The sequence below is a fragment of the Toxorhynchites rutilus genome, chromosome 3 (genome assembly GCF_029784135.1).
Source record: "Toxorhynchites rutilus septentrionalis strain SRP chromosome 3, ASM2978413v1, whole genome shotgun sequence".
Taxonomy (NCBI): Eukaryota; Metazoa; Arthropoda; class Insecta; order Diptera; family Culicidae; genus Toxorhynchites; species Toxorhynchites rutilus.
In genome coordinates, this window is record NC_073746.1 from 309,334,601 (window position 1) to 309,349,365 (window position 14,765).

General features: G+C 38.2%; 1 protein-coding gene across 4 annotated transcripts in view; it reads left to right on the forward strand.

Moving 5' to 3' along the window:
* LOC129778502 (inositol-trisphosphate 3-kinase A) overlaps window positions 1-14,765 on the forward strand; it is a 511,575-nt gene that overhangs the window by 455,510 nt on the left and 41,300 nt on the right. Inside the window, exon 1 of one of the 4 annotated variants that reach the window (XM_055785429.1) lies at window positions 913-1,504. The exons of 1 other annotated variant lie outside the window; for it this stretch is intronic. The gene's annotated coding sequence lies outside the window, so the exon portion shown is untranslated. Of the gene's footprint in view, window positions 1-912; window positions 1,505-14,765 lie in introns of those variants that run through there. 2 more of the 4 variants (XM_055785431.1, XM_055785430.1) reach the window with 2 other exon arrangements.

Below are 14,765 nucleotides of genomic sequence, written 5' to 3' on the forward strand. Positions count from 1 at the left end.
TGCAGATGGAGTTCATTTCGCTTATTTAGTCACCAAGAAAGTAAATGTCGTCCTGGAATGTTGTATGTGATTTGGTTTCGCTTGCCAGTGTCAAGAACACAACCTCCTATTTTTTTTTTTCCTTAGAATCGTCACGAATTTTTCAGGACAATATTTAGAATGATTTAACTATTAAGGGTTGTAGGTCAACGGAATCATCGATCACGATGATACTGCAGAAGTTTTGTTTTTACTATGTTCATTAGGCACTACCGAACCTGTAAAAGCGAAAGTCATTGATGTTTGGACGAGAAAATTCTGTTTTCAAACAAAGTGCTTGATTTCATTGTCTGATTTTTTGAAAACTCAAACAGCCAGCCAGCTTTTATAATAGTACTCGAGAATAAGTTCACAATCGATATTTTAAAATGGATATGGAGATAACGTAAATGGAATTCGGAAGAAAATAATGAGCTCCCGGACAATGTTGGAAAAAATTGAAGATTTCAAGACAAATCGTTACCATTGGTAAGGTTATAATTTTTATCAATAAACATATGGAATAGAAAATAGAAACAAACTTGAAATGAAATTTAAAAGAAAAAAAATAGAATTTCTTGTTTTTTTCCTCAAAACCGAAGGAATGTTCACGTGGACAACAGAGGGAGGGGTATAAGGAATGTCCACGCTTGTCCACAAAGGGGGAGGGGGTGTCTAAAATCATGCTTTTTTTGTCTACATGGTATGTGGACAGCCCTTTATCAGGTTTGATCTCAAATTGGTGGAAAATTAAATTTATTTGGCAGCACTTCCACCGAAGAGAGTAATAATTTCACACCACCCCCATCACCTCCCCCTCCCGTGACAGCAGCATAACCAACCAGCTTGGAACCGATTCGATCCCGCCTGGAAAAATAGTCATATTTCGCCGCTGGTCGCGATCGCAAGCCGGAGAAAATGTGGTGTTGCGTTCGAAAAACAAAGTCTCGTGCTGTGTTTTGTTTAGTCTGATTCCACACGCTGACCATTTCGAACGTGTGCATCAATCGCGCTTCCTCCGCCCCGTTCATTATATCTAGACAGAAAGACGCAACGCACAGTGTCCCAAGCCGAAGCCTTCGCAAATCGTGAAATTTGTGCGAAACTCGCAAAAAAAACGTAAGCTTTGTGGTGGCATCGAAGTGGTCCATGGTGAATGTTGGACGTGAAAAAAAAAAACGTTACATGTGTGTATAATGCATTGAGAGTGTACGTGCGCGCGCGCTTTCACCTCCGATCGCCGATTTGATTATCGTCGAGTTGTGTGTGCTCATCTCTGAAGATTGCCGTTTTTTTAACGTGTGCGATCAAAACATTGCAACCCAGAAAGAACACCAGCGCCAGTGCCACGGCGGCGGATGATTACACGAATCGTGTATCAGTGACGTCAATGCAAAAGTTGTGACAGTTAAGTCGGTCGATCGGAAACTATAATATAATACAAAAAGTACGATTGTTGAGTGGAGCGGCTGCGCTAAACAAAAATGTAAATTCAGCCTCACCGTTTCGCCGCGCTGAGTTTGTGTTTTGTGTCGAAACGATTCAGTGTGTGACTGTGGAAAAAACAACTAATAATAATTACCGTTTACTGAATCTCTTGAATGAGGTTCGTTGTTTTCAGCGGGAGTTATTTCTCGCTCAGTTTGGGTTTTTTTTCTGCGTTGGAGAGTCTTGAGTAATCCGATGAAACGATAAATAATAAACAGCGTTATCATTCCGATGTTTTGTTTGCAAACGAGATAGGTATTCCAAACATTGCGCCAGTAATTACGGGGTGTATGTAAACTAGATACTGTTTTGAGTACCTCGAAAAGAAATTAGTCAGCAACGCATCTGCAATGGAAGATAATTTTATTCAAAATAAAGATGTCAAACCGAACTTGCCTGAATGTTTCGAACAGATTGGAAGCATTAAATACAGCATCCATCAATCTTCTCACCGAGCGTTATCCGAACCCCAGCCGGAATCGCCGATGTCCCAGGGCACTCTCGGGCCACTTTTCCAAATAAGCATTAACGTGCCGTAATAAATCTTTGCGCGTTCCTTCCTAGACTGCCGCTGCCACTGCGACAATTGCTGTGGCAGTCCCATCGGGTTGGTTGACAATTCCGATTTTGGTTGCCCTCGTATCCGCGCGGACTCGTCAAAAATGGAAACTTGCAACAAGTGTTTCTTCACACTGGCGGACAAATTAACTGTTGCGCGACGACGCTGCGGCTGTGGCCACTGGGAGCGGGTAATGAGCTCCATCGGACTGATTTATGGGTTCTTCTGGTGCTGGGGTACTGTCCTCCCGTCTCGTGCTTGCTTGGCCACCGATGGTCTCGTTTCGTTGTGCTTTTGCGACACTTTTCCGCTGACCGAATGCGATCATGTTTTATATGAAATATCAATCATGTTGATGGGGCGAGCAGTTGGAAAAGTTGGAAGCTTTTATGCTTCGTCTCGGGTCCAGTTGGCTGTGTTTAGTGTTTAATTATACAATGAGGGGAAAAACTGTGCAAATGTATAAATTAAGTGCCATTTTGCTCAGCCACTGGAACGGTGCATTGCTGATTAGGGTAAAAGCACTATAAACCGGCATTTGGAACGAGCGCTTGACGGGCTGTTACACGGTACAACAGTGAAAATGAACTTGTTAGTATGGTCGAATGCGTCAAGCAACCTTTTGTTTATGCTTTTCAAACCATAAAAATGAATTTCCGGAAATATATTTTTTTCGTACTGTACGCAAATACTGTCAATAGATTAATTGATTGCTCTTACTTTTTTTTTCTTAATTTTTTACAAAACCTTATGATTTAAAAACTATGAAAATTCATTTCTTTTCAAAACATATGTTTTTAAAATTCTGAAAAAAGAATTTTCAACAAGTCACCCATACATCGGAAGATCGGCACATTTACATGGAATTTTTTTTCGAAATAACTATTAATTGTTTAATTCGTAACATTTTATGTATAAATTATAGTAAATTGCTCTGCTAACTTTTTTCTATTAACCGTTTGAGTGCGGAGCTAACTTTGTTAGCATATGCCAAAAATGCGGATGAGTTTGGGTATATTTAAAAAAATACTAAAGAGCTTAGATAACTGATTAGGTCACAAAAGTTGTATTCATAGCAAAAAAAAACACATAAAAAGTGAGGTTTATAAAAATTACGAACATAAACTTCCTTATCTATACATAAATTTTTTTTTATTAAAATAATGAAAAATAATATTTGAACAAATTCATTTAAAATTATGGTTTGCTGCACAAAGCGCGTGAAGTCCTCTTTTAAAAACGTCCCCGAAAAACGAAATCCTACGTTAAGAGGTGCTAAGTCAAAAATAATAACATAGAACAAGAAGATCGCTATCGCGCTCTCCGCAATTTTCGCATACAACAAGTGGAGCGCTATCGCGCTCCCTCGTATTCAATCGGTTAAGAAACATATCAAGAACATGTCAAACGTGAGAATTCACACACAAAAATGTTACGAGCAAAACATTTTTTTTTCCAAGAGTCTTCATACAAAAATGACTTATATACCAAAAACTGTAAAAGATAGAAAGTTTTCACGTTTCACTACTATCTGAGATGGTGCTGCCAACCCCTATGATGAGTTGTCATGAAATTCATCTGCTGTATTAAAATGAGTAATGCGAACACGATCTGGCTAGAGAAATCTTCAATCTAGATTTTATGACTATTTAAGTAGCGTTTTTAGAAATTCTATTCTTTTGGATTTTTTTTCGGTGCCAAATGACTTAAAAATGCATGAAACGTCGAGATCTGGTGTCATCTCGAAAAAAAATGTTTGGCCAAAAATCGGCCTTTTGGGCCTGTGCCTGAGAGGCAATGAAGGTATGGGAAAAAAATAATTATCGAATTTAAAGAACCAACCATGTAGATTTTGTTTATTGGCCCGAAAAAAATGATCAGTGCAAAATTTAAGCTCAATCGGACATGGGGTGCCTCAATGCTCTCAAAGTTTCGGTTTTTTTCATCCTCGAAAATCTTCCAAGGGGGAAGTAAAGAAAATTTGGAAAATCCAAAAAAAAAAATTTCGATGCCAAATGACATAGGAATTGGGCCAATAAACAAAATGTACATGGTCGGTTTTTGAAATTTGAAATGACAATTTTCGCTGCCACGCTAATGGACATATAGACTGCTCCCAAAATATAAATACGTGTAAAAGTAACTTTCATTAAGCTTTTTCAAGTTTTGTATAAAATTTTATTTTAGTTTTCAACGTAGGGCTTGGTTTTTTGATTTTTTTAAAGCAAAAACTTTTTTCAACGAAATTGAAAATGAGATATGTAACGAAAGTTTAAGAGATTTTGAATACGCGTTATGCAGCGTTGTTGTGTTGATATATGATTCACAATGTACCGTTAGACGGGAAATTTATCTAACAATTTTTGTCCAAGATTTGAATAGTGATGATAGTTAAACAGTGAAATAATTGGAACGGAGATGATTTTGGATGATAATTGTGACTGGTAATCAAGGATATCGAACTCATCGTTTGGTCATGCAGAGAATTTTCCTACGAATGAATTTAATGTTTCTTAGCAATACAAATGTTTAGGGAAGTGAATCCTCCGGATAATCGAGTTAAAACAATTTTTTTTCTTTATTTGTTTTTTTTTTGCATGTATTTTCCGTTTTTTGGAAATAAAAGAGGAATTTGATTTTTGATTCATCCCCTTAAAGTCAGAAAACACCTTTCTCACATGAAAAAAAAATTTTATCCAGATTCTCTCAGGAGGTGACAGACGATCATATTTGATGAAAAAACGCATCCTACGCATATGTTCGAATTTCTACAATGACAGAGTTACAGAATTTTTGTTTTGTTTCGGACTCTGTTGCTTCAAACTGGTTCTGCATTAAAAAGTACGCTACGAGAGACGATTCTGATGCTTTCATTTGAAAGATGAAAAAAATTAGTACAGGATATAGTAGTGGAACAACTAAATTAGTGAATTTTAATAACATTTTGGAAGTGGAACACTTAAAAGTTAATAGTTTTTAATGTGTTATTATTAATTTTATCCTAAAAATTTATATTAAACTAGATTGTTTCTATAAATTAAAATGAAGTTCTTCAACCACTCCACAATTTGTTCTTTGAATTACAACTTCTATCTTTCTTAATTAGGCTGTAACATCGATATGAACAATTCCTGGTGGAAATTCGAGCAAAATCTTAAAAAATCACGATTTTTATCCCACTGTACATGTAACAGCCACTTAAACTTCACCTTAACGTTGAAAGGATACAATTCTTCATGAAATAAGCCATATTTGTAATATAAAAAAATATTTTTTTTCCAAACTGAAAATAATCGAGTCCAAAATTGTATATAATCGAATCACATATAATCGAGTCTGTATATAATCGAGTCCGACCTGTACTGTATTCTATTAGTCAAATCATTTCATTTGATACCAATATTGAGGGGATTGAAAAAATACATAGTCGACCATTTTGTGGCCTTTTTGAATATATGTTGTTCATAGTGTAGTGTATTCTCCAAATCAAGCCATTCAGTCATTTTTTCGCGGCGGCCAAATTGAATTTTTCAAGATCATAGAATACGCAGTTTTATAATGACAGTAGAATTAAATGTATATTCCAAATTTCAACATTATCATTCAACAGGAACGGGGTCAATTTTCTATTAATGTGGGGCAACCCAACATACATTCAAACATACATAGTTGTTCAGTTCCACACCGACCGAACTGAAGTGACAGCATCTCGCGGCATGCAGAATTTGCACACCACACCACACACCACGAGTTACCCCTCCCACATTGCAACTATGAGCCAGCCATCGCTAAAGCACGCTGTGCTCGACGGCATAAAAATGCAATGCTTGTCGCGGCACTGGATTCAGTTTTGCGTGAGCCGTGGTGCGGTGAGCATTGGAGACCATCATCGGATAAGAAAAAGAACATCAGCAGCAGCAGCAGCAGAAGCAATGAAACTGCACTGTCGGCAGTAAGAAACTGCACCGCCAGCAAGAAGAAAACCGTTTCGGTGCCACATCATAAAAGTGACGCGCCAACTGCGGCGCGCATCATTCGTTACCCAACCATCGCGAAATGAACATCGATGTGAAATAGAAATTAAAAAAGAGAAAAACAGTGTAAATAAAAATGAAAGTGTAGATAGTAGTCTCCAGTGTTTGCGTCCGACCGCCGGAACATCCAGTCCTCCATCTCTGCCGCAATAAAAAGAGTAAATAGAGTTTTCACGAGAAAGCCTTTCTCAAGGCTCATCAAGTGCAAGCGGTTGCTGCTAGCCAAGCGCTAGTCCAGTCCAACTGCGACGTTGGCTTCATGAGGCGAAGCCAACCCAATGAGTCCAGCCCAGTTGCCCTCCTGGGAAGGAACACAGCGGTTCCCGCTCCCACCCGGCTCAGTTCCCGTTGGGAACGCGAGCACCCTATATCGACCGGCGCATTACAGTCCACTGCAGCCCCAACATATTAATTGGTCCTTCGAACCGGATACTCAAGTGTGTCGAGTGTCCGGATGTGTCATCGTTCTAGTGGAAAAATCCATCATCGATCTGAGAAAGCCTTTCTCAAGGCTCATCGAGTTCAAGCGGTTGCTGCTAGCCATGCTAGTCCAGTCCAGCTGCGACGTTGGCTTCATGAGGCGAAGCCAACCCAAGGAGTCTGGCCCAGTTGCCCTCCTGGGAAGGAACACAGCGGTTCCTGCTCCCACCCGGCTCGGTTCCCGCTGGGAACGCGAGCACCCTTATCGACCGGCGCAATTACAGTCCACTGCAGCCCCAACAATAGTAACAGGTCAAGCTGAATGAAACCATTCAAAAAGTAATTAGTTGTTTGGGGGCTGCGGCCATCTTGAAATTGGATTTTTGATTATCTTCTATGTTCTACTAGTCGAGAACTTTCTTTTGATACATTTTTGGGCATTTTTCATAAATAACTGTGTTCTACTAGGCAAACCTTTTCATTTGATACCCATATTGATGGAATTCTGAGAAAATAGGTAATCCGCCATTTTGTAGTGGCCGCCATCTTAGCTTTGCATTTTTCATAAATAACTGTATTCTACTGGTCAAGCCCTTTCAATTGATATCCATATTGATGGTGTTGTGAAAAAATATATATGGCACCATCTTGCGTTGGCGGCCATTTTGGATTTGCATTTTTCATAAATAACTGTATTCTACTAGTCAAGCCTTTTCATTTGATACCCATATTGATGGGGTTCTGAGAAAATATGTAATCCGCCATTTTGTAGTGGCCGCCATCTTGGATTTTCATTTTTCATAAAAAAAACTGCATTCTACTAATCAAGCCCTTTCTGTTGATACCCATATTAGCTATTCAATATAGAATTATTATACAAATTATTCAAAATTTCCGAAAATCAAAAATAAAATACTCCGGATCAAGTCTAAAATTCCGGATAATCGAATCCCGGATAATCGAGTCCGACCTGTATTTACTCTGCACCGCCTTCGTTAAAGCCTAGATAGGGTGAATCACTGAGCAGTTTAGTGGGTTTACTCCATTTTTCGAAACGATAGTAAATCTCGATGTTTCGTGCAATTAGAAAACATTTGACACAAAACAAAAACAATTTTAAAAAACTCAATTTTTAACGCCTGCGACTCTAGTAAATGAAGTCCGAATGAGCTAATATTTTGCATAGGGTATATTATCATGAGAAATAAATTCGCTCTCTCTCTCTCTTAGCGTTTGTCTGTCCAGCAACTGAAACAGAACAAACAAAGAACAAAGAGAGAGAGAAAAAAAATTGAATAAAGGGTGTGTCACATCAAATTGCATCACGAAAAAAACGCTGTAGAAATTCGCCCAGTAGACCGATCCTTTTGAAAATTTTAGACAGTAAACTAAAAACTATTAAACAACTTTTGGCATTTTCTTTTTATTCATACTTCGAGCCCAAGCCCGTATGCTCGCACCTTCCTCTTTACTCCGTCCATAAGGTTCTGTACAACATCAGGATGTAGCTTTTTTGAACAGAAATCCATTTTCTCTTGAAGTCCGCCTCCGATTTGACAACTTTTGGGTTCTTCCGGAGGGCCTGCTTCATAATCGCCCAATATTTCTCTATTGGGCGAAGCTCCGGCGCGTTGGGCGGGTTCATTTCCTTTGGCACGAAGGTGAACCCGTTGGCTTCGTACCACTCCAACACGTCCTTTGAATAGTGGCACGAAGCGAGATCCGGCCAGAAGATGGTCGGGCCCTCGTGCTGCTTCAATAGTGGTAGTAAGCGCTTCTGTAGGCACTCCTTAAGGTAAACCTGCTCGTTTACCGTGCCGGTCATCACGAAGGGGGCGCTCCGCTTTCCGCAAGAGCAGATCGCTTGCCACACCATGTACTTTTTGGCAAACTTGGATAGTTTCTGCTTGCGAATCTCCTCCGGAACGCTGAATTTGTCCTCTGCGGATAAGAACAACAGGCCCGGCAGCTGACGAAAGTCCGCTTTGACGTAGGTTTCGTCGTCCATTACCAGGCAATGCGGCTTCGTCAGCATTTCGGTGTACAGCTTCCGGGCTCGCGTCTTCCCCACCATGTTTTGCCTTTCGTCGCGGTTAGGAGCCTTCTGAACCTTGTATGTACGCAGGCCCTCCCGCTGCTTGGTCCGCTGGACGAATGAACTTGACAAATTCAGCTTATTGGCGACATCCCGGACCGAACTTATCGGATCACGTCTAAACTGCTTAACTACGCGCTTGTGATCTTTTTCACTGACGGAGCATCCGTTTTTGCCGTTCTTCACCTTCCGGTCGATGGTTAGGTTCTCGAAGTATCGTTTTAGTACTCTGCTGACCGTGGATTGGACGATTCCCAGCATCTTACCGATGTCCCGATGTGACAACTCCGGATTCTCGAAATGAGTGCGCAGGATTAATTCACGACGCTCTTTTTCGTTCGACGACATTTTACATTTTACGACAAATTTACGAAAAATTGACAGTGAAGCATGGCCAACGTGGTCTATACACTCTTATCTGATCATAAGCGAAAGCTGAAGATATAATTCCTAAAAATTAAATTTCTACAGCGTTTTTTCCGTGATGCAATTTGATGTGACACACCCTTTACACATTCCATCACTTTCCATCATGCATTGTATGTGTTCTTAACGTTTCACTCTGTCCATTTGACCCCACAAGTACAATTATTTAAATAATTAAAATGTTCCACTCATAAATGAATTTACTTTTCTGTACATGCCTAATATCGCCTCGGTGTAACTTAACATACAGGAATATAACCACCAGTAAAAAGAATTTTTAAATTGAACCTCTTAACATGCCTAATATCGAAATCGCAAAAATTACATCCACACGCGAAATCATATTTGATTTCTGGTTTTTAGTTCCCTTCTCCACATTTGATCAGTATTCATTGTTGGGTGGTTCAAATATTATAGAATAACATATTACTCCTAATGTCCGTCTCACCCGCACTTTCCCTACATACATATAAAACAAGCTAAATAAAACCGTTTTAAAATACCTCAATTTTACAATTTTTGATCGATTGTATCAGATGCATCAGAAAAGAACTCAGTTTTTCGTAATCATTTGTTTGTATTGATTAAATTATTGATAGAATGAAATAATTTTCGAATTTGAACTCAACATATTTACTGTGCAAGTAGAGAATTTGATAAAACGCCACATAAGGCACCTTGGTTTTGATGGCTGTGTTAGGGAACATACTTCGATGGGAACAAAAGTTCCTCCAACTTAAATAAATAAGTTTTGAAAGTTGGGTACCTGATGGGCGTAAATATTGTGATCATTATTATGTAAAAAGTAATATAAAAATTGGAAGTATGATGTTCAAGACATTACCGTATTGTTGACGTTGGACTATGAAATATTGTGATTTAATTCACTTGTTTATCCCGCCATGAAGGAGGCGAGAGTAGCTCTATAGTAGTATTCATTTTTTTTAAATAGCAGAAGATGATTGGTTGAGTGTCCGGAAAAATGAATGGTGCGAGAGTCTCTTTTAACCTTCAAAAGTTCAATTAGGAAAAAGGAAACAAATCACATATGGCTTTCTGAAAATGGTCATATCTTCTCTTGGCTTTGATATAATGGAATTGAATTATTCTTTTTCTCTGTATTTTACAGTGCCCGTTCCCAAGCTAGATGTGGATGAGCTTCAAAGTCTATAAGATTTTATCTAGAAGATTGAATCCAGCTCACCCGTAGCCTTTCAAGACAACTTTACATTTTGAAATTAAACTTTTAGCCTTGAGAAAGGCTGTAAACTGCTCGCTGGGGCGGGATTAGAAAGATGTTTGTTCGTGTTACGAAGGATGCATCCCACGGGACAACGAATCGTACCTGAAGATGGATTATGGGCCACTGGTCGAGGTGATGTCCCTAGCAAGTTCAAAATCGTTTTTGTCGATAAATTCGCGTGGAACCTTACGATCTGGCAAGGTATTTGCAGCTGCGGATAAGAAGGTTTTCATTAAAAATCAGACTATAGATTCCAAAAAGTATAAGCAAAAGTACCTGAAAAAAACGTATTCTTCCGTTCGTTAAAGCTCACAATGGAATTGTAAAGTAATGGTCTGATTTTGCAATCTTCCACTACAGTGAATCGAGTGAATGGGATCAATCCACCCAACTGCCATCAATCCCGCCTAATTGAGAAATATTGGGCAATTGTAACACAGAAATTGAAGAAGAGTGAAAAGGTGATTCGGGATGCGACAGAGATGGTGGTGGGGTGGTGGGGGAAAATGTTAGCCAACAGAGTGTCTAAAATATGATGAGTGGTATCCGAAAAAAATAAGTTCGAGATTTCATCAAAACCAATTTGGAATAATATATTCACTATTTTCCTTCTAAAGTGCAAGAAATGAAGTTCATTTTCAGCGCTCTACACTTTTATTTCATTAACATGGTTCTAAGCTAGATCTGTTTTTGTGCCCCAGATATTAAATGACTCAAGCTTTAAATGTATTAATTTTACATTCAAAGTCGAACAAGCAAAGTATCTTAAGAAAAACTTAAACTCATCCACTTCTGATGAGTTGTGACCTAACTTATTTCATAAAATTTTCCCGAAAAATCGAACATTGAAGAAATCAAGCTTAGTATATTCAGTTTATTATTTAGTCAATCTCTACTTCATATAAATCATTTAAAAATCTGAGTCTCTTCGGTTTCAACACCAAGGGAGAAATATTTTTTTTATTCTATTCACCTGTTTATGACTTCGAATATCATTTTAGAATATATCTAGATTTCAATTTTTTTATAATTTTTTAGTTGATATTTTCGATAGCCTTGAAGAGGACCAATGATTTTCATGGTTCTGTAGAAATAGTCAAAGATGATTGAACCATAATTCTGTCTTGTCTTCATGAGAACAATACATTATCTGGTATATATATGTCGTAATCTGTTCCGTTCTTGTAAATGCGCACTGCACTGAATGTACATCATGGATGTTCTTCTTATTCTAGAATATCTGAACCAAAACATATCTATCGCAGCGGTCTACTTCGCGGCTAAATCAGACTTCGCCCACAGACGATTATATATTTGTTCCACCGCCATTATTAAAATTGTGAAGGCTATCCATATCTATTTTTTTCAAAATAAAAAAAAATGTTTTTGAGAAAAATTAATTATAGTTTTCAAAATATTTTTTTATGAAAATATGAATAAATTCCTACATTTCATTTTCTAATCAACCTATTTAGGTCTCACTGTTTTTGAGTGTTTTTTATTATTTTTTTTCCTCTTTTTTCGGAAAATCCAAACTCAAAAAACAATGTTGGTTACAGAACGAATAGTAACAAATTATTTATGCTTTCACTAAAAAACTTTAAACTAATTTTTAAAACAAAATTTCGTCGAAAAAAAATATTTTTAAAATTCAAATTCATTTTTCTTAAAAAATATTTTTTTTTAATTCTGAAAAAGAAATATGAATAGCCCTTACAATTTCCGACAAGTCACCCATACATCGGAAGATGGGCAGTTTAACAGGGAAAGAGTTTTTTCAACAATGACTTTTCATGTTTTCTTTGAAAAATGACTCCATACAAAAAATTCATCTATATCAGAAACTATAATAGATTGAAAGTTAATGTCTTCGAAAAAAGTTCATATTTTAATAAGATCTAAAACTTTGTTGAATACGCCATATCGCTACCTTGACTTAAAACAAAATAAGGATTAGTTAAAATAAACTTTTTCCCTGTAAAAGTGCCCATCTACCGATGTATGGGTGACTTACTGGATATTGTGAGGGCTATTCAAATAGATTGAGAATTAAAAAAAAACTTTTCTGAGAAAAATGGATTTCAATTTTTTTTTCAGTGTCTCTTTAAAATGTCAAACAATTTCCTACATTTTTACCTTTGACCAGTATTTTTGTAAATATTATAGTTCTAAGTTATAAATTTTTTTACCCTTTTCCAAAAAGTTGTCTAATTCTATTTCGAAGATTTCAAGTATGCAAAGTTGCTTGAATGACCAATGTTTTTTACACTTATAACGTTTTACGTTTATAACGTTTATTAAAATTTTAAAATCATTCTTGTACGTAAATGATCGAATCCCAATTATGACAGAATTGTTGAACGTTTCTTATTTTCTATTGTTTTGGGAGCTGATTTTTTTAATCTCCAATTTTAAATATACGCTACTCAGATCGATTCGTCTCCAGATAGATTACGGGTCAGCTACCTAACACCCTGTATATTGCTGCTTGGTAGATTTCAATTCAAAGCCTCTATCAGCAAAGCTCCGACCTACAGAAATATAGTTTTAGTTCCAGTGGATAAAATTTATCCGTTTACCTACCCTATCTTTTGTTGACAGAAGATGCCGTCTAACTTATTCCGTTAGAATCGAATTAGTTGTTACAAAGTAAACTTTTCATCTCATGTTGTTCAGCTTTCCATCGAATTATTCATTTGAGTGTCCCAATCTCCAATTGATTAGGAGAATTAATACCCGAACTTGTTCAACAAAATCCATCCAATTCCAAGACGATATCACTAATTAAAGCTCCTCAACCACAATCTCGAGTGGTACCTCCAAAACCTGCAAAATAAAAATACGTTGCGAAAAAAACAGGGGTCGATTGAAGGTGGCTACGAGTGTTTTTTTTTTGGGAGGAAAATTGAGCTCCTGAGATTTCCCCATCGATTGAATAGAGCTAATTTATCGAAGGAAGGTTCCCACATTCACGGCTCCCAAACAGATGAACAGTCATATAATATTTCACATTTCATACAGATGCAATTCCGTAGGCCAGATACTCATCAGATAACTCTCGTACAATATTTATATATGGAAGTCGAACCAACAATCAGAAATGTTTGCCCTTTCAGTCTTTTGTTCTGTAACCGTCATTTCCGGCCAGCTCTTTCGAGGATTTCTTGAGTTTTCTCTCCGAGCGACCATACAAAATCTGTACAACATGGCTTCATTATGTGTTCCTTAGGCCAATTTAGTTAAAAACCCACACTCGAACAACGACACAATTCCTTTTTGTTTGCACCGCCTGTACCGGCAACCGGCTCGAGCCTCGAGAGACACCGATAAATCTGTCCGATGTTGTCGTTATTTGGGCGTCGGCAGCTTGTTTGCATGTACCTTTTCGGAAATGTCTCCTGCTTTATTTTTTCCTGCCACGTTTGCCCACATTATGCTTCGTACTTTCAATTATTCCACTGCCGGCGGAAAGCCCTTTGCATCCGCGGGTAGCAACAGCATCAGCTTGTGCCATGGTACTTATTCGAGGTCACCGATGGGCGTATTTGAATGGGTCTGGAAAAGATTGAACCCCGCGAGTGGGCCGGGAGTGACCGCCAGTTCATCATCGTTTATCGCGATAAAGTCCACTTTGGGAAACACAAATACTCCAATGCTAATTACACCGCACAGAAATAAGTTCGTAATGAGGCGTTTGTGCAAAAAAAAAGCTGATTAAAATTTCAATTATTCCCTCGGAGTCTCTTGGTAACTGACGATTGACAGCAGGGGGCAATGTATGTGACGTCTTCACCAAAATTACGGACTCGTGGCGTGCCAATCAAAATTCGAAAAGCGATTAATCTTTTTATTCACAGCGTGTCAATGTTAAAAACACAGACTCTCAATCAACGAAGACTTCCTCGCGAATTACACCCTGGTGACCGCGAGAAAGTGCAATCTTATCACTTGCCGTCATCCGCAAAGGCCCCAACGAGGCAAGGAAATTGCACATTACAAAGTGCTCTTCTGTCTGCCCGTCGGCCGATCACGATTGGAGTCTGTCGTAAGTACAAGCATCTTTGTCTGCTGCAACGCCATTACACAATCTCTCAAATTGGCGATGGTGTGCCTAATATGAATAAATCAGCTTTTTCCCTCCGCTAGCCGCGTTTCACCACCATTACCCACCTTATTTAGAGGTAGCGGTACACACACGCACGCTCAATCTAGTTATGAAGCCTAGGTGACGTGAAGTGGTCACTCCGCGTATGGCGAATGTGACTGGAATGAACGGTCATTTCTTGGTTGCAGCGAGCGGCAAATAGTTCCGCAGTAATTGAATTTTATCCCAGAGACGCAAAATAATGGTCTTCTCACGCTGCAACGTCAACAAAGTCACGATAAGTCAGTTTGTTGAACAAATTCCTCTGAACCCACAACACTTAAAACAAAAACATTACAATCGCACTGAGAGCTAGAGTGCTGCCACCTACGAATAAA